The 21,118-nt window shown below is 32.4% G+C and overlaps 1 long non-coding RNA gene across 1 annotated transcript; it reads left to right on the top strand.

The window, feature by feature from the left end:
- Nucleotides 1–3,295: 3,295 nt before the first annotated feature.
- Nucleotides 3,296–16,118, top strand: LOC148626745 (uncharacterized). The gene is made up of 5 exons (XR_015922007.1): nucleotides 3,296–4,677; nucleotides 12,157–12,214; nucleotides 12,742–12,881; nucleotides 13,462–13,578; nucleotides 13,874–16,118. It is a non-coding gene; the product is annotated as an uncharacterized LOC148626745 (long non-coding RNA).
- The last annotated feature ends 5,000 nt before the right edge of the window (nucleotides 16,119–21,118 follow it).

Here is a 21,118-nt window from a genome sequence, read left to right as displayed (position 1 = left end):
GTTGTATTTCTGAAAGCTACAAATTTACCATATTTGTAGTAGTAAACCGGGTCCGTTGTTAAGAGTGTGTAGCCTGTAAAATTGGCTGATCTTTTGATAGATCCTTAATTGCAATACGCACATCATTGATATAGCTCTCTACAACCCGAGCGCGTTCTGTATGTTCGGTAAGTACTCTAATATAATTGGTGAAGGATGAAAACTATGCTGTGACAATACCGAGCTCTTTACGAATTAAATCTGGAGGCTATTCATAGGTAAACCTTGAAATAAACGGGTAACACGCATGTCGAGTAAGGAATGAAGTCACCTCCATACCGAGCAATTATTTTATTTGTTTTGTTAATAAATTGATGTGATTGGCTAGTCTATTGAACAATAAAGCGAGTTGTAAATCTAAGGCCCCAAACTAAATAAAGTAAAACTATTCATAAAAGACGAAAACCGACCTAATCATTTAAAAATACCAAAAAAAAAAAAAAACGCATGAAAATAAAGAAAAAAAACCATATGTCTTTATAACACGAAATACACCCACTTTTAAATCTATTCATTTTGTCTTGTAAATATCTGTAGTTTTTATATGAGCATTCCAAATGATGAAATTGGTTTTCAACCAAATATTAAGGCCCAGAATTGTAATTTTAGGTAGAAATTAAGACCATGTACTAACTTTCTCTTCAAACTGGCGAACGAACGGACATGATTAAACTAATATGATCCCATGTCATATTTATCATTTATAAGGCATATACACGTCTAACTAAAATATCCTGCTGTTATGATTCACTACATGAAGAGAGTGGCATTTACCTGTTTTCAGGTTTATTCCAAGATTTAGTGTCCTTCTTACAATTTTACGAACTAATATTTTATTTTATTAGTGTTCAATAACCGCAAGAAGACTTACTTCTATATTCGGCTTTGAAGGCTGATTCTTTTATGTTTTTTTATCAATTCTGACAAAGGCTGCGATGCAAAAATGTTGCCCTATTATTTGGGATTTTGTTTGTATTCATTTTGTAGTTTCCTTTTTAAACGTGGCTATTTTTATTTATCATTCCCATTTATCAATGAATCACATATATAGGAGGTATTTTTGTTACCCTAAAACAACCCTGTACACGACATTTTGTTAGTTTAAACATATTTTGTAATAAACAAAAAGGATTGGACAAAAGTAAAACATAAAAACATACTTACGAGGTCCTCTTCCATATACAATAGCAATATACAATATTTTGTCAAACCGAGCATGCATCAATTACATTGTTCAAATACTAGATAAAAAATAAAGTGAAAAATAAGACATAGAAGAGAAGAGTTTGAGAAAAGGAAAGAAAAAATAAGAGAGTTGAGAGGAATGTGGTGATGGTGAAGAAAACACAGGAATATCACTATTTCATCAAGCAACAGAAAATCTTTTAGTTTCTTTGACGTGTTTTATTAAACGAACATTTTGATCATAAGTTAAATTTGGATTTCCATGAGTCAAAAGATTTACATTCAATGGCAAATCATCGTGCAGCCAACTAATGTTATTCATAAGGATTCGTGTAAGGGACAGTCAGGAAAGAAATGATGAGCATCCTCAACATCTCCGTATCTACATAAAGAACTACTTACGATATTGACCCTATATAAGTCATGGTTTAAAGAAGAAGCAGAACATCTTAATTGTGTCCACATAATATTCAATTCTCGTTCACCAATATAATAATAATTAGGCACCAGTGGTTTGTGTGTATCCTTCTTTAACTTTAAAGTTGGAAATAGTGTCTAATTGTGGATACATCAAGTTTATTCCATTCTTTAATAGTAACAGGGAAAAAAGACTCGCTTGTTACAGATAATCTACAAAATGGCTGTGCTATGTCATCTCCGTTTCTAAGGGGATAATTAGTAAGGGATTGTACTTTGGGTGGTATTATGTCAACCAAATAAGATGGAGCATTTTTATGTTATAAATCATTTGTAACTCTCTTCTTTTGCGTCTAATATCTAGTGGTTCCCACTTAACTTCTTGATATATTTTTTTTCTATCTTTGTAACAATAGGTAAACCCGTGACAACTCTCGCTGCTTCTGATTGAAGTCTTCCGAATATGGAAGTATTACATACACCACAATTATTCCAAACTTCAGGTGCATATTCAAGTAAAGGTCTTATATATATTAAATATAACTTCTCTAAAGTGTTTCTAGTAAGTTGATACTTCAACTTCCAAAGAATATTTAGATGTCGTTTAACACTAGCAATAATATTTTCTACATGGTTGTTCCACTTGGCATTACTGCTAAATGTTACTGCTAAATGTTTATGTTGGTTTTTGATTTGAATGTCTATTCCATTCAAGAAAACGTGAAGTTGGGAGTTTCATAATTGGAGAATATCATAATTTCGGTTTTATCTGGATTAAAGGACATCAGTTACTTTTTGGACCATTCATCCAATTCACTCAGATTGTGACTGATTACAGAGAGGATTTGTTCACTGTCCGAATCTGAGTAATTGAAGGAAGTGTCGTCTGTGAAAAGTCTGCACAAGGATGTCAAGGATATACAATAAAAAGAAGATGTTCAAGTACAGATCCCTGTGGAACACCAGCTGAAAGATGGCAATCATCTGAGGATGCTGTATTCAACATTACCTTTTGACGTCTATCATCTAAGTAACTTTTAAACCAACTGAATAAATTTCTTGAAATACCATATGTTTTTATCTTTTTTAATAAACCTTTGTGCTAAACTTTATCAAACGTTATCAAAAAATCACAAAAAAACAAAACAGTTCATTTTCTTTTCTCAAGAGAATTTAAAATGTTACTGTATATCTCAAGAAGTTGATGCACGGTAAACTATTTTGGCAGAAAACCAGATTGGTACTGATAAATTAGCTTATTACTATATAGATGATTATATACATGTTTAAATATAATTCTTTCCATGACTTTGCAACACAACTTATTAACGATATTGGTCTATAGTTTGAAGGCAAGGAGGGGTCTCCTTTCTTGAATAAAGCAGTAACATTTGCCATCTTCCAGCTAGTTGGGTATTTGCATTGTTGGATTGATTTATTAAAAAATTTCTTTAAGGGGATAGCGACTTTTTCTGGACAAAGCTGGAGCATCCTATGACTAACAATATCTGGTCTCGATGCTTTGTTGGGTTTTAAGATCTTTAATATATCAACGATTTAGTTTTCATCTATTCTTATATTTGAAATACAACTATTTGTCCTACTTTCGAAATCTGATAACTAATGGTTTTCCTCCTCTAGTTTTGAGAAAATATTTATTCAGTTATGTACATTTTTCATCATCTGTGTATACTATGTCACTTAATGCATCATCGTTTATTATATTTTGAAGGGGCGGGATAGAATTTGTACCTTTGTTTGATTTTATCAGCATTTTCACAATCTTCGAATACGCTTTAGGATTATTTACATTTTCTAAGATATAATTGTCAAGATTACTTTCAAATTTACCTATGGCAGCTTTTTTTAAATTATTGACTCTGTTTCTCTGCTTCTTGTACCTCAGAATATCACTTTCAATTTTTGATTTCAACGCTTTTTTTCTAGAACGGTCACGCTTTCTAATTTCCTTTCTAAGTTTGTTATTAAACCAACATTTATCATTTTTTTTCTAATGATAACTTCTTTGGTTGGAATGCACTCCTTCGCGATGGACAGAAATGTTTCCGTAAACATTTCTGTGATAACATCCACATCTGCGCCATCGGGAAGGAGTATATCCCAATCCAAGGCCTCTAGTTTCTCGGCAAATTTTTGTTGGTCAGTTTGGTCGTAAAGCCGGACAAGAGACAGGATCTTTGCTTGGACATACCAAATATACAATACATGCGTCGTGGTCACTTACAGATCTGGGAATATCAAAGACATCGGCAATGGTGTACGATGCTGTGTCGCTTATAATAATAAGATCTAATAAAGATCTTCGATTATCAGTTGTTCTAGTAGGCTTGTTAATCACATTTGTAAAATTGAACAGATTTATTGTGTCAACAAGTCTATTGTTATCAATCATAAATAGATCCGAATTTAAATCACCCGTGACCACAATGTTTTCAGTGAACTGGTAGCTCAACCCTATCGCATGATTTAATCGTGTAAAAAAATCAACATCAGTTCCCAGGGCACGATAAATATTACAGAGTACAAATCTTTGGCCCTTTGCGCTGATCTCAACCCAAAGTGTTTCGTCGATATCATTTTCTAAAATATTCAGTTTTTTTACACGAATATCGCCTTTTGTATATATTAATATACCGCCACCAAAGTTACTACGATCTTTTCTGATGACGGATTTAGAAAAGGATTCAAGAAGTATATCTTCATCTTTTATATTTGGATCTAGGTGTGTTTCCGTTATGGTTATGATATCCAAATCCTCACAGAACATGTTTAAAAAATCTAGTTTGTTCCGAATACTTTGTATACTAATGTTACATAGTGAAAGGGAGTTGTCGAATTTCTGCGTAGGACTATTTTTGCGTACGTTCCAAATGCTCATTGGTTGAATTGGTGGTCTGTAACCTGTAGTACAAAAAGCAGGAAAAAAACTATGTCTACTTTGGGGTGTACTGATTGAAGAAATGAAAGGCCGATGACGAAAAATGTACAATTAAAATTAATGAGAAGCTGATCAAGGTAGGTTGAATTTCTATAATTTAGGGATATTGATTTAATCAGTTTTCTGTTGTTAAATAAACCAATGGCTGCTCTGTAAGATCATTACCTGCCATCTAACACAGAGACAGAAGTTGCAGATATGATGATATAACAGCTACTGTCAAAGAGTATTACACATGTCAATTCACCATCACCAACTTTAGAAACATAACATAAAACACATACATTATATACAAAGCAAATTACAAAGACTTGAAGAAAATACATATATAACATATACGTCATAGAGGCTGAGTGGGGATTGGGATTTGACTATGTAATATATTTACATATGTATTTAGGGACGTATCATTGTTTTAGCTGGGAGGCCTAGAGGATAGTCATTTAGAATTGAAAGTTGGAGAAAAAAAACAAAGAACCACTCGCCTAAATATAGGGATATTTTTAGGTCCCCCCTCTTCAAGCTAGGGAAAATACTTTATCCCTCTTTTTCATTTATAGTTATTGTACAGATATGTAAATTGCGGTATACCCAAAGTAAAAATTCAGCATCAATAATATGATGAGTGGACAGATACCGAGTGTGTTCCAATATTGGTAGCCATGTTATATTTGTTGGTAGCTTCATTACAATGAGGACATGCAAATATAAGACTTTTTATATAATTATACACTGTCATAAGTCTTTTTATATAATTTGCATCTCAGCAATTAGGAAAGTTTTGAGAAATGATCACCATCTATAGAGATAGATAAAAACCTGTACTCTCCTTTTCCATCAAAACAAAACAGTGATATGCCTTATTTCTTGACCAGCCCCCCTCCCAGACAAAAAAATGATACGTCCCTTACGATTAATATGTTAACATTTTGTTGCTTAAAGTACATCAAATCTTAATCGTCGATCGGAACGACTGTTTTATTACTTGAAGAGGTGAACTGCCCTTATCAGAAATGTAGCATTCTGTCTTTCCCTGCCAAATGAAACAAAATAAAACAACCGAGTTCTTTGAATCGGATTGTGTCTTGGAGTCCAGTAAGCCAGGAAGGTTCATGGTGTGCCAGAGTGTGTCCTGTATGTCCGTATATGTTTGTATCTAAAACACCATAAGTTTAGTAAAGTTGTTGATGAGTGTGAACATCATTTTAATGTGAAGTTCGGTGTGATTAACATACTTGTAAATGAATAAATTCGCATATATCCACAGGAAACACAATAACTGATACCAAAATCTTATTATTTCATGTAGATTTACTGAATTCTTGAAAATAAACACCAAATTACCCCCAGCAAATACTAGCAAATACAATTTCTGATACCCTGGCAACCCCCTTATTAGGCACAAGACCGCAATTAATTTTCAAGTGCATTTCAATATACACATTTGAGCAGATTAAAAAAATTCCACTGGCGCAAACTGAATAAAACTTCTCTGGCCTAAAGATATGTACAAACAGAATTTTATATATATATTGTAGAAAATTTTACCGTCATTTTCTGAAATTAATACATATAATTCGGAGATGGGGTAAACATGACAAATGAACTGAGTTAAAAGTCCTAAATTTTAACCTTCTTCCACTGAACCAAATCACAACTTTTAGTCAGAATTGATTAATGAAAAAAAATCCCTTGTAATTTTAACCTATTTTCTACCAATTAGAGGCAAAACTTCAGCAAATAAGTTTCCAGTAAAAATATGAAAAAATGTGGTAGGTACCTACTACCAAAGTTGGAACTATACAACGAAAACCAAGGGGAATTAATTGTGTTCTCGTACCTAATATATTAGTTCAATAAATGTGCTCAATTTGAATAAAAACTGCACCCATGTCAAGATGAACCATTTTTGACTTCAAGTACAAAGTTTCATCATGATTAGTTGAAAAATATATAAGTTATAGCAAATTTAGTATGAGTGGTACATTGCATGACTCGCATGTCCAATGGTCGAAGGAAATAAGGCCACTCTAAAATGTACATCTTTTTTTTTTAAAATGAAATATTTTTGTGATTTTTTACATTGGTTGCATCATATTATGTGTATTTGATGCAATACAGTTCAGTTTACTCAAGTTCCAGCTGCTTTAAGGCCAAAAATTGGGATTTTATACATGCGGCCATGGTCAATGCACTTTTAGACCATGAATAGGGGTACACATATAAAAACTCATTTTATGATGCTGACAATGACTTAAATTGATCAACTTCAAACATAAAGTGGTCTACACATATCTAATGTACATTGAAAACAATAAGAAGTGGTTTCAAAGCTAAAACTGTCACTCCAGATCAATTTAAACCAGACCTGTACAGAGCTTGTTCAAGTGCGATTGTGTCCGATATTAAAAGTTAGCCTTTATTTGGGTTTTGAATGATGGAAAATCTGAAACAAATGTAAGATAATGTAAGGTTCTAAGCTTATCAGGTACATAAGCAGACAGTCAGCTGTATTTTTCCAGTTTTTCTACAAAAATTTCATTTTTGAAACCTTATAGTGTATGCGGAATTCTAAAATTAGGTGTTTTTGAGACATCACAAGGTATATACATGTAGTGACTTACATTAGATGCATGAATATCAATGGAATGAATATATTAGGTTTTTTTCACATTATTCATATTATTTACTAGCAAATACAAAAGATTCAGACCAATAAAACACATATCTGTGATTTTATAGATCCTAAGACAAGGCTGTGAAAACCCCTGATTTTGCCATATTTCATTGACTGGGTTCATAAAAATTACACTAAATTGTCAGATTTCTGCCTAAACCTTGTTCATAAGGTATGTTTTTTGTTGATTTGATGTTCCTAGTGTATAGTTAGAGGAGAAAAACTCAAAGCTGTACAATATTTTCCCCACTGGTCTATATTTCATACCTAGCACCTTAGCAAAAGTGCAATTTCAATGGAAAATTCCATAGAAACCATATTTTTTTATTTTAATTTCAGAAAATAGAGAATAAAGGGCCAAAATCTTATTCTTTCATGTAGATTTACTGAATTCTTGAAAATAAACACCAAATTACCCCCAGCAAATACTAGCAAATACAATTTCTGATACCCTGGCAACCCCCTTATTAGATCAATAAATGTGCTCAATTTGAATAAAAACTGCACTCATGTCAAGATGAACCATTTTCGACTTCAAGTACAAAGTTTCATCATGATTAGTTGAAAAATATATAAGTTATAGCAAATTTAGTATGAGTGGTACATTGCATGACTCGCATGTCCAATGGTCGAAGGAAATAAGGCCACTCTAAAATGTACATCTTTTTTTTTTAAAATGAAATATTTTTGTGATTTTTTACATTGGTTGCATCATATTATGTGTATTTGATGCAATACAGTTCAGTTTACTCAAGTTCCAGCTGCTTTAAGGCCAAAAATTGGGATTTTATACATGCGGCCATGGTCAATGCACTTTTAGACCATGAATAGGGGTACACATATAAAAACTCATTTTATGATGCTGACAATGACTTAAATTGATCAACTTCAAACATAAAGTGGTCTACACATATCTAATGTACATTGAAAACAATAAGAAGTGGTTTCAAAGCTAAAACTGTCACTCCAGATCAATTTAAACCAGACCTGTACAGAGCTTGTTCAAGTGCGATTGTGTCCGATATTAAAAGTTAGCCTTTATTTGGGTTTTGAATGATGGAAAATCTGAAACAAATGTAAGATAATGTAAGGTTCTAAGCTTATCAGGTACATAAGCAGACAGTCAGCTGTATTTTTCCAGTTTTTCTACAAAAATTTCATTTTTGAAACCTTATAGTGTATGCGGAATTCTAAAATTAGGTGTTTTTGAGACATCACAAGGTATATACATGTAGTGACTTACATTAGATGCATGAATATCAATGGAATGAATATATTAGGTTTTTTTCACATTATTCATATTATTTACTAGCAAATACAAAAGATTCAGACCAATAAAACACATATCTGTGATTTTATAGATCCTAAGACAAGGCTGTGAAAACCCCTGATTTTGCCATATTTCATTGACTGGGTTCATAAAAATTACACTAAATTGTCAGATTTCTGCCTAAACCTTGTTCATAAGGTATGTTTTTTGTTGATTTGATGTTCCTAGTGTATAGTTAGAGGAGAAAAACTCAAAGCTGTACAATATTTTCCCCACTGGTCTATATTTCATACCTAGCACCTTAGCAAAAGTGCAATTTCAATGGAAAATTCCATAGAAACCATATTTTTTTATTTTAATTTCAGAAAATAGAGAATAAAGGGCCAAAATCTTATTCTTTGATGTAGATTTACTGAATTCTTGAAAATAAACACCAAATTACCCCCAGCAAATACTAGCAAATACAATTTCTGATACCCTGGCAACCCCCTTATTAGATCAATAAATGTGCTCAATTTGAATAAAAACTGCACTCATGTCAAGATGAACCATTTTCGACTTCAAGTACAAAGTTTCATCATGATTAGTTGAAAAATATATAAGTTATAGCAAATTTAGTATGAGTGGTACATTGCATGACTCGCATGTCCAATGGTCGAAGGAAATAAGGCCACTCTAAAATGTACATCTTTTTTTTTTTTAAATGAAATATTTTTGTGATTTTTTACATTGGTTGCATCATATTATGTGTATTTGATGCAATACAGTTCAGTTTACTCAAGTTCCAGCTGCTTTAAGGCCAAAAATTGGGATTTTATACATGCGGCCATGGTCAATGCACTTTTAGACCATGAATAGGGGTACACATATAAAAATCAACTTCAAACATAAAGTGGTCTACACATATCTAATGTACATTGAAAACAATAAGAAGTGGTTTCAAAGCTAAAACTGTCACTCCAGATCAATTTAAACCAGACCTGTACAGAGCTTGTTCAAGTGCGATTGTGTCCGATATTAAAAGTTAGCCTTTATTTGGGTTTTGAATGATGGAAAATCTGAAACAAATGTAAGATAATGTAAGGTTCTAAGCTTATCAGGTACATAAGCAGACAGTCAGCTGTATTTTTCCAGTTTTTCTACAAAAATTTCATTTTTGAAACCTTATAGTGTATGCGGAACTCTAAAATTAGGTGTTTTTGAGACATCACAAGGTATATACATGTAGTGACTTACATTAGATGCATGCATATCAATGGAATGAATATATTAGGTTTTTTTCACATTATTTATATTAGTTACTAGCAAATACAAAAGATTCAGACCAATAAAACACATATCTGTGATTTTATAGATCCTAAGACAAGGCTGTGAAAACCCCTGATTTTGCCATATTTCATTGACTGGGTTCATAAAAATTACACTAAATTGTCAGATTTCTGCCTAAACCTTGTTCATAAGGTATGTTTTTTGTTGATTTGATGTTCCTAGTGTATAGTTAGAGGAGAAAAACTCAAAGCTGTACAATATTTTCCCCACTGGTCTATATTTCATACCTAGCACCTTAGCAAAAGTGCAATTTCAATGGAAAATTCCATAGAAACCATATTTTTTTATTTTAATTTCAGAAAATAGAGAATAAAGGGCCAAAATCTTATTCTTTCATGTAGATTTACTGAATTCTTGAAAATAAACACCAAATTACCCCCAGCAAATACTAGCAAATACAATTTCTGATACCCTGGCAACCCCCTTATTAGATCAATAAATGTGCTCAATTTGAATAAAAACTGCACTCATGTCAAGATGAACCATTTTCGACTTCAAGTACAAAGTTTCATCATGATTAGTTGAAAAATATATAAGTTATAGCAAATTTAGTATGAGTGGTACATTGCATGACTCGCATGTCCAATGGTCGAAGGAAATAAGGCCACTCTAAAATGTACATCTTTTTTTTTTTAAATGAAATATTTTTGTGATTTTTTACATTGGTTGCATCATATTATGTGTATTTGATGCAATACAGTTCAGTTTACTCAAGTTCCAGCTGCTTTAAGGCCAAACATTGGGATTTTATACATGCGGCCATGGTCAATGCACTTTTAGACCATGAATAGGGGTACACATATAAAAATCAACTTCAAACATAAAGTGGTCTACACATATCTAACGTACATTGAAAACAATAAGAAGTGGTTTCAAAGCTAAAACTGTCACTCCAGATCAATTTAAACCAGACCTGTACAGAGCTTGTTCAAGTGCGATTGTGTCCGATATTAAAAGTTAGCCTTTATTTGGGTTTTGAATGATGAAAAATCTGAAACAAATGTAAGATAATGTAAGGTTCTAAGCTTATCAGGTACATAAGCAGACAGTCAGCTGTATTTTTCCAGTTTTTCTACAAAAATTTCATTTTTGAAACCTTATAGTGTATGCGGAACTCTAAAATTAGGTGTTTTTGAGACATCACAAGGTATATACATGTAGTGACTTACATTAGATGCATGCATATCAATGGAATGAATATATTAGGTTTTTTTCACATTATTTATATTAGTTACTAGCAAATACAAAAGATTCAGACCAATAAAACACATATCTGTGATTTTATAGATCCTAAGACAAGGCTGTGAAAACCCCTGATTTTGCCATATTTCATTGACTGGGTTCATAAAAATTACACTAAATTGTCAGATTTCTGCCTAAACCTTGTTCATAAGGTATGTTTTTTGTTGATTTGATGTTCCTAGTGTATAGTTAGAGGAGAAAAACTCAAAGCTGTACAATATTTTCCCCACTGGTCTATATTTCATACCTAGCACCTTAGCAAAAGTGCAATTTCAATGGAAAATTCCATAGAAACCATATTTTTTATTTTAATTTCAGAAAATAGAGAATAAAGGGCCAAAATCTTATTCTTTCATGTAGATTTACTGAATTCTTGAAAATAAACACCAAATTACCCCCAGCAAATACTAGCAAATACAATTTCTGATACCCTGGCAACCCCCTTATTAGATCAATAAATGTGCTCAATTTGAATAAAAACTGCACTCATGTCAAGATGAACCATTTTTGACTTCAAGTACAAAGTTTCATCATGATTAGTTGAAAAATATATAAGTTATAGCAAATTTAGTATGAGTGGTACATTGCATGACTCGCATGTCCAATGGTCGAAGGAAATAAGGCCCCTCTGAAATGTACATCTTTTTTTTTTTAAATGAAATATTTTTGTGATTTTTTACATTGGTTGCATCATATTATGTGTATTTGATGCAATACAGTTCAGTTTACTCAAGTTCCAGCTGCTTTAAGGCGAAAAATTGGGTTTTTATACATGCGGCCATGGTCAATGCACTTTTAGACCATGTATAGGGGTACACATATAAAAACTCATTTTATGATGCTGACAATGACTTAAATTGATCAACTTTAAACATAAAGTGGTCTACACATATCTAATGTACATTGAAAACAATAAGAAGTGGTTTCAAAGCTAAAACTGTCACTCCAGATCAATTTAAACCAGACCTGTACAGAGCTTACCTTGATAACCCTACAGATATCATTTAGGTACAGAAATCTGAAACATTTCTCTTTCAGACTCTTAAAACCTGCAGTGTGGAAAGTACTTAGAACTGTTATAGAAGGTGAAAATTAGGTATACTTTTAGAGAATTAAGCACAACTATTGACATAATACAAGTCATTGTTATTATTTACAATGAGTTTGTATTATCAATTAGAAAATGTGACTATGAATAGACAAAACAAGGAAATACATGTAAAGGAACTAAAATGGTTACTAAGGAAAAGGTCACAGTGCTCGTGTGATGGACTTAATATCCTTTATAATAGTACCAATGCTAATTTTATTTAATAACATTATTCTAGAGAATGATATACGAAATGATGATTTTCTGAGCAGTTTGATTCCATGACAGTGCTTGATTCAAAAGTCACACCAAACACATGTAGAATGGATTACTGATTTGGATTTATACATGCAGACTATTTTCTTTTGGTATATAGCTAACATAGATTTGTGGCTATTTTTTATTATATTTGTTTTTTTTAAGTTTTTCTCACCCAAAATCATACTTTGTCTTCACTTTACCTTACTTTCTAACAATATCCTTTCATTTCTTCACATCAAAGGATCCCAGACAGTATATTGTACAATTTTCAGGAAAAATAATTGCTGAAATCAAACTGTAACCAAGGAAAGATGGGGAATTTAACAAGTACAAGTAAAGGGAAAGGCAGAAACAAATCACGAAAGTTATTTGCATAAAGTGGCATTAGAGGGCAGCGGTACATATTATTACTGTAAGTGGTATGGAACATTGAAAGACTGGTAAAATTATTCCGAATCACTTAACAATAGAAAAGTTGTTTCAAGGTCAAATAACTTCCATAAAACTAATTAAGTTTTTGATGTTTGAAAGATGTTTCATTAGCTATGAACTGTAATGTGAATGACAGTTGATGATAACAGCATAAACACGCTATATGGAATAAATGTAAATATATCTAAGTTGAAGAAAATACATAAAGTTATATTGGATAAGATGTCAACAGTTATAAATACTTGACTGTCAAAAGCAATGATAGAACAGGCTTGTTCTTACAGTTTGATGAATAATTCTTTTTTGTCAACTTTGACCAAAGGTTTCTTGGAACCATGATTTAGTTATAATATATTTCTGTCTTTACACCATGGTCTTTTTGGTTTTGTTAAGTAAATATCAGAACAACAGAAAAGAATTATTTGATATCAGAAAATTTGATCTGAAGTCACAAGTATATGTCAAGGGAGGTAATACTGATAACATTAATGATATCATATTTTATTTGTATCTTTTATACTGGAGTATGTATTCTAAATAGTATTTCATTTCTTTTTCAGACTTTAAAATACATATTATGTGTAATAAAAACTTAGATTAGAACTGTGGTTCGTACAAGTTATGAATCCTGGGAGTAAACCTTAGTTTTTAACACAAACTGTGGTTTAAAAGTCAAGGTATGTATTTGGAGGATAGGCTTTAGTTTCTAGTGATTGTAGTAAGAATTAGTTCCAAGGTTAAATGTTAAATTAAAACATGTAGTTAATAAATTTAATGACATCATGATTTTCAAACATATTTGAAATTACAGCAATAAAGACTTTGGATGTAAACAACGTGTTAAGTAAGCTGTAAGGAATGCTTGTAAATACATTAGGCTAAAAACCACTAATTCCACTTCCCATAGGCTTCTATGCTAATTTCACAATATTCAATGGCTTCTCTGGACTTTACCTTAACTTTAACCTGCAGATGACTATATATCAGCATGATTCTACATATGTCAGCTCACAATCCTCAGAATGGCATGTGGGGTTAGCAGACTTGCAGTGCAGTACTGGTCACCGGAAGTGAAGGGTCTATAAATATGTTGAAGAAAAAATATCATAAAGCAGTGATATCATATAAATAACAAGACAGTTAAACCTTTGATGAATAGATTTGCTTTACATAAGAGTTAAAAAAAGGTCTAAAATACTGTCACAAGAGATTACAGTTCATTAAGTATTGATTTTCTCCATTGATATTTATGCAGTAGTTTGTAAACTTTATCGGAAGTGTTTTGTAATCATATAAACAATTCACTTTCTATGAGAACAGCATTCTGTTCATAATTTTAGCATGTTATTAAAACCACGTCATTTGTAACTTATTGTAAATATGTTTGTGCCATTTATTATTATTATTATTATTATGGATTCTGTTTTTCTCCCATTCTAAGCCTACACTGTGAGTTTTCCGCTACCAATTAAAAAGTGCCAACATTTGTTAAATACAGACTTGATCCTTGGGAATGTGTACGGCGATTGACCACGAGGGTCAGCTCTTGCTGTAACCCAATATCCCCAGGATCATGTACCAATTGACCAGTCAGATGAATGCATGTACATGATCACGCATGTATCATGCATGCACATCAGAGATAAATCGATCTTACACTCATGACCCATAGAAATTCGATACAATCATTAATAGATTGACCAATCTATTATGACATGTATTTTACGGACAAACATTATTTTATTTTCCTATAAATGTTCTTTCCGTGAGAGACCATATTTATATTGCTGGTTGTTCCAATGTTAAACATGAACATCATACATGTAGTTATGTTGCTACAAGATTGAAGTCGTCACTACAGAAGTTTTATGGTCGTCATCATGAACTCGTGGATCGTTATGGTGTATCCAACAGCACCATGAAAACTGATTTATTCAACGGGTCATAGTTTTCCTTTCCTCGTTTGTCTACCCCGGACTTGACTTTTTATGAGCAATTCGGCGGGTGTTTCTAGAAAGGCAGAGGACGATTACCCTACCGGTGCACCTGGTCCATGCTTCCAGTTTTTAGTGGAGTTCGAGTTGCTCATTTAATTTTGTTACTTTGTATGTATGATTTTAGTTACTTTATGTTCTTTGTTTTGTATTTCTGTTTTCCATGTCTTGTCTTTGTCCCTGGATTACATTCTTTTGATTACCGCTATAACCTTGGTTGCCTTGATTCCTCTTTCTAACATTAAATGAAAGAAAACCTGTCCAAGATGCCCTTTATTTTTTATCACAGAGGTATTTATTTCTCGTTATTTGAACATTGTTATCTGAGTTAATTGACTAAAGTGAATTCAATATTTTTGTATGACAGACATTGAATTATTTATCTGTTAAAAGTACCACTCGTGTTAAGCCTGACGCTGGACTTCCTGAACAAGATGTGTGACAACGGAGGCGATATTGATAACCCTACAGATTTCATTTATGTACAGAAATCTGAAACATTTCACTTTCAGACTCTTAAAATCTGCAGTGTGAAAAAAACTTGGAACTGATGTAGAAGGTGAAGATTAGGTATACTTTTAGAGAATTAAGCACAACTATTGACATAATACAAGTCATTGTTATTATTTACAATGAGTTTGTATTATCAATCAGAAAATGTGACTATGAATAGACAGAACAAGGAAATACATGAAAAGGAACTAAAATGGTTACTAAGGAAAAGGTCACAGTGCTCGTGTGATGGACTTAATATCCTTTAAAGTAGTAACAATGCTAATTTTATTTAATAACATTATTGTTCTGGAGAACGATGTGAGAAATGATGATGTTCTGAACAGTCTTGTACCATGTTAGTGCTTGATGAAAATGTTAGACCATATACATGTAGAATGGATTACTAATTTGGATTTATACCAGCGAACTTCTAGTGTTTTCTTCAGGTATATAGCAAAAATATACTTTTTGTGGTCTATTGTTTATCATATTTGTTTTTTAGAAGTTTGTTTCACACAAGATCATACTTTTTAACAATATCTTTGAATTATTTGATATGATGATATCTGAGCTTAAGTTACAAAATGTATGTCAAGGGAGGTAGTACATGTACTGATAAAATTAATGATATCAGATTTCATTTGTATATTTCATACTTGAATATTTATTGTAAATGGTATTTCATTTCATTTTCAGACTTTTAAATAAAACATTTGTGTAATGCAAAACTAGTGTTAGAATTGTGGTTAAGACAAGTTATGTATCCTGGGAGAGAGTAATCAAGGGAATCAAGGTTATAGGGTAATCAAAGAATGTAGGGACAAAGACCAGACATGGAAAACAGACATTCACAACAAAGAACATAGAGTAACTAAAATCATAAATACAAAGTAACAAAAGCAAATTAGCAACTCGGACTCCACTAAAAACTGGGAGCATGGACCAGGTGCACCGGTAGGGTAAGCGTCCTCTGCTTTTCTAGAAACACTCGCCGAGTTGCTCATAAAAAGTCAAGTACGGGATAGACGAAAGAGGAAATTATAACACGTTGAACAAATCAGTTTTCATGGCGCCGATGGATACACCGTAACGATCCACGAGTTCATGATGACGGCCATAAAACTTTTGTAGTGATGACTTCAATCTTGTAGCAATATAAGTTGGGTCAATCTTGTAGCAATATAAGTTAAGTAAGCCTTAGTTGGTAGCACAAACTGTGGTTTAAAAGACGAGGTATGTATTATTATTTCAGCTGAGTAAGTAATGATTTTCTCTATCGTTATTTAAGCAGTAGTTTGTAAACTGTATTGAAAGTATCTTGTAATCATATAAACCATTGACCTTATTTTAGAACAGTATTATGTTGTTAAAACCAGACAAATATTGTAATTATGTTTGTGCCAATTAATTATTACTTCTGATTATGTTTTTTCCCCATTCTAAGCCGCCACTATGATTAAAGTGCACATAAATTTATATTACTGGCTGCTTTAATTTTCTATCAGAAAAAGGTGTTTATTTCTCGTTCTTTTGACATTGTTACCCTAGGTGGCTAACTAAGGTGAATATTATTAAACATTGAGTTTATGACTTTAACTCGGCTTAATTTATAATAAAGACCAAATGGCCATATATGGTAGGCATTTGAAGTTTCAAAATCCTTAACACATTTACCCAGCAATGACACCTCATATATTTGGTCACAATAGGCATAATACACTACATGTGAAGAAGTACATTTTTGATGCATCAAAACTGATTTTACCGAGCATCTGATGAAGTGCCATTGTAGTTTACCTAGTATAGTATCACAATTGTTTGCTTTGATACAGCTTAAACAATATACTGTAGCTACAGCTATAAAAAATGATAAATTAATATTGCATGATATTTGGCAGAAATGAGCAAAGTATAGCCTCCCCCCTTTTTCATTTATTTTCTATTGGATCTGTCACCCCACCCTCGACATCTGACCCTGAGTCACAACAGTTGGAAAAAGTATGTATTATTGTATACCTTTTGAAATATTGTTTGTTTAGGTCAAATTTAAAAAAAAAGATAGGTGTTTCCCATTACCCTACTCATCCTATTTTTTCAGCTAAATTTAAAGTAGCCTAACTTCTCAATAACACTGTTTAAGTCAGAATAATTCTTCCATAGACGTAATGTAAATATAAAGTGAACAAATCCTTACTTACTTACCCTTTTTTAAAGTGTAATACTGGAAACACATATTTTGTTTGCCGTAGAATAGTAATAGCATACATTTACTTGTACATGTATCAACTGCAGTTCATATAATTTATGCATATATGGTTTAAAAATAAAATATTCTGATATATTTGGTATTTTCAAAATAACAGACTATATATTTATTTTTATATGGATTCCATGAAATTACACAAAGGTCTCATAAATAAACTAAGCAGCAGGACTTTATTTTACTGCATCCAGGTACATATTTTCCGCTGTAGTCTAACCCCCAATAAGGGTTGGGAGATCTTTGGTCTTATCTCGAAAATGGGTAGAAATATTTGCTTAGTCTTGTGATTAGCAAGGTATGGGAACCAATCTATCCACTGCGGTAGTCTACATAACCACCATACCATTACTTTACCGAATATCTGCGAAGACAAAGAAAATATAAATATCTTTGAAAAAAAAATATGTTGTAGATTTAATAAGGCTAAACAATTTCCCTTTTTATTAAAAAAAAGAGGTACGTAAATTTTGCTATATGTTCACCTGTAAATCAGTTTAGAAAAATACTCATCTAAATACATTTGGACACACGCATAGGTAAATTTGCGCTTTATCCTGAACAAATGCTAACTTACATATTGTGCAAATTTACACAAGAGTAGATGCATTCACATGGACGGATTTGCATTTTTGAATTCACATATATGCAAATAAATTTGCATATGTGGAACTTTGTTCATTAGAACAGGACTTAAGATAATGTCATTTAATTGAAATGTATACATGTATGTATATCGATTCTAATCAGGAATCAAATCTTTTATTTCTATTTTTGTAAAACAGCTGTTTGTTTAAACTGCAGGAAGCTATTTAACTAGCAAGTGTTCTAGGTGAAGATAAAGTATCTCATACGGTACAGAATGAGAAAATCCTTGCCCCTGCTTCAGCCTCAGCTTTACCTTCACCGTTATCTGAGCAGCCTGAGGTATTGATCCTATACCTTAAAATTCTTAAAACAAATTGAATGTGGCTTAAAATTTGCCCTTTATATGTCTATTCTCATGCATGATATTACATACAGTATCAACAACCTATCAAGGTTTTACATATTAAATCTTGTAAGTGCAACTACTCCTAAACCGCTCAATGGAGTTTGATGAAACTTTATAGTAAGGTTGTGTATCATATGTAGATGTGAAGGAATGTAGTAAGTGTAGGATAACTCCAAAGGGAGTAATTAAACTGATAGGTTATTTATTTAACTTCATTTACGTGGGGAATTTCCTTTAAATTTCTTGTTAAATGTTTTCTGAATGTAACAGAAATGTAACAAAATTTCAAGAATCATATAATATATTTTGGTATGGAGGCAGAAATATTTAATTAAGTTTTACTGTGTTGTGTGCACGTGGAGACACTGTGACTAGCGGGACAAACGTCTCAGAATGTGACGACTCTATTCTGCATCGCAAATTGGACAGTTCTAACATTGTTGGGAATTTTTCAGACTCTTATATATATATACGTCTTAGAATGTGGAGACTGTATTCACTACACTGCTCCGTCGAATCAAATTGATACAGGGAAGATATGTAAACGTATAGAAAGGTTTGAAAAATTCCCAATGATGTTAAAACTGTCAAATTTGCGATGCAAATTTTTTGTCGTTCCCTCCGCGGGACTCGAACTCGTACCGCTGTTACATCTATGGCAACACCCCCTGCACAAGGTTCAGCGCTCAACCACTCGGCCAGCTAGGCTATATAGAAATATAGCTTTCGCTGGCCAGGTAATGGGTACTTAATGGGTATCGGAACGTCCAGTCATGACGATGCAGCACAGACAAAAACAAATATATAAGTCTAAAGGATTTTACAACGATACCGATAAAGATGTTAATACACTACAATATATATATATATATATATATATATATATATACAACGTCTCAGAATGTGGCGACTCTATTCTCTACATTGCTCCATCGGATCAAATTGATACAGGGAAGATAACGTAAACTTATAGAAGGGTCTGAAAAATTCCCAACGATGTTAGAACTGTCAAATTTGCAAAGCAAATTTTTGTCGTTCCCTCCGCGGGACTCGAACTCATACCGCTGTGACATCTTTGGCAACACCGCCTGCACTAAGTTCAGCGCCCTAGACCACTCGGCCAGCTAGGCTATATAAAATATATACATTAAATAAAATATTGCTTAAGGCATAATGACCTTACTGACAAAAGTAATGAAACATACATAAATTTTGAATATCCTTAATTATAGTACAGTTTAATTAGTTCATTAACATATTTTGGCTAAGTGGGAAGTATCATGTTGGTTACATGAGAATTGACATTTCTGAAAATTAAACCAATATTATCTTGAGTTGCAAGACTTGTAAAAGTCAAAATATAACCAGATTTTGTCACATAAAAAAAATGTAGAAGGGTTCTAAAGCTAGATAAATTAACTGTGACCTACAGAAACATCCCATTAGTTTTGATGGCCTGTTCTGGGGTATTAATTAATTTGTCATTTTTTAAAAGGTATAAGTAGCAATTTTCCTCAAGTCTATTCAACAACAAGTACCGAGACCGATACTTTTATTACCAATCAAGGATCAAGTGTATTAGAGGAGAATTGGAAAGCCTGAACTCACTTCTAGCCACAGTAAATGAAAAATCTTTTCTCATCGAGACTCATCCAAAAGAACTCAGATGTGCTACTAACTCCTTGTAATACATCATGGCTGCTGTGCGTGAAGCCATTTTGTCCGGGAGAGGGTGACATGTTATAACAGTTCAAATGTGTTGACAAAAGTAATCCTTATACATGACCAATTTTTGAAAAATAATTACCTCTTTGGGGTTTTCTTAGGGTTTGGTAAGAATAGAAAAAAAAACTTTTTACCTAACTGAATTTTTATTGATTTTGGTAAGGATAATGATTAAAACATTTACTAATATCGGTGCATTTGTTAGCTTTAAAAAAAACCCACTAAAAATAGGACTTCTTTCTTCTTGAAAATGTGAAAAAGAGGGGGAGGGTTACATTACCGTCATGGTATAAATAAATGAGTTGTCAAAAAGTATTTCTATATATCGATTTGTAATGATAAAATATTGCTTTGATCGTGTTTGTAATGCGACTATTATATCAATAATGTATAATTCATAACAATTGATGGAAAATTCTTGCATTTTGGTCCAAAATCACCACGGCCGGTTGCGATGGCAACCGTCATGACTTTTTTTACATACAAAGTCTTCTAAGTTGCTGCATGGTGATAATAGTCAATGTCTACAAAAATCATCCAATTCTGAGACTATGTATGTCTGACCCCCTATGTCCATACAGAGAATTTGTATTATTTCGTATATGATTGATGAGTTGCTGGTCTGTGGATGTGTGTGTGTGTGTGTGTTTGTGTTGAAGCTATGCAAACATATCATGTTTGGTAAAAACAAACATTTGGTCAGTCAAAACTTTTCTTGTGTCACATTTATTGGTGAATAAAAGCAAGAA

The sequence above is a fragment of the Perna viridis genome, chromosome 1, assembly GCF_037379345.1.
Source record: "Perna viridis isolate PV_CMFRI_1.1 ecotype Kerala chromosome 1, ASM3737934v1, whole genome shotgun sequence".
In the NCBI taxonomy this organism is placed as follows: Eukaryota; Metazoa; Mollusca; class Bivalvia; order Mytilida; family Mytilidae; genus Perna; species Perna viridis.
Note: the sequence above shows the minus strand (reverse complement) of the source record. Positions and strands in the feature narration are given on the sequence as shown.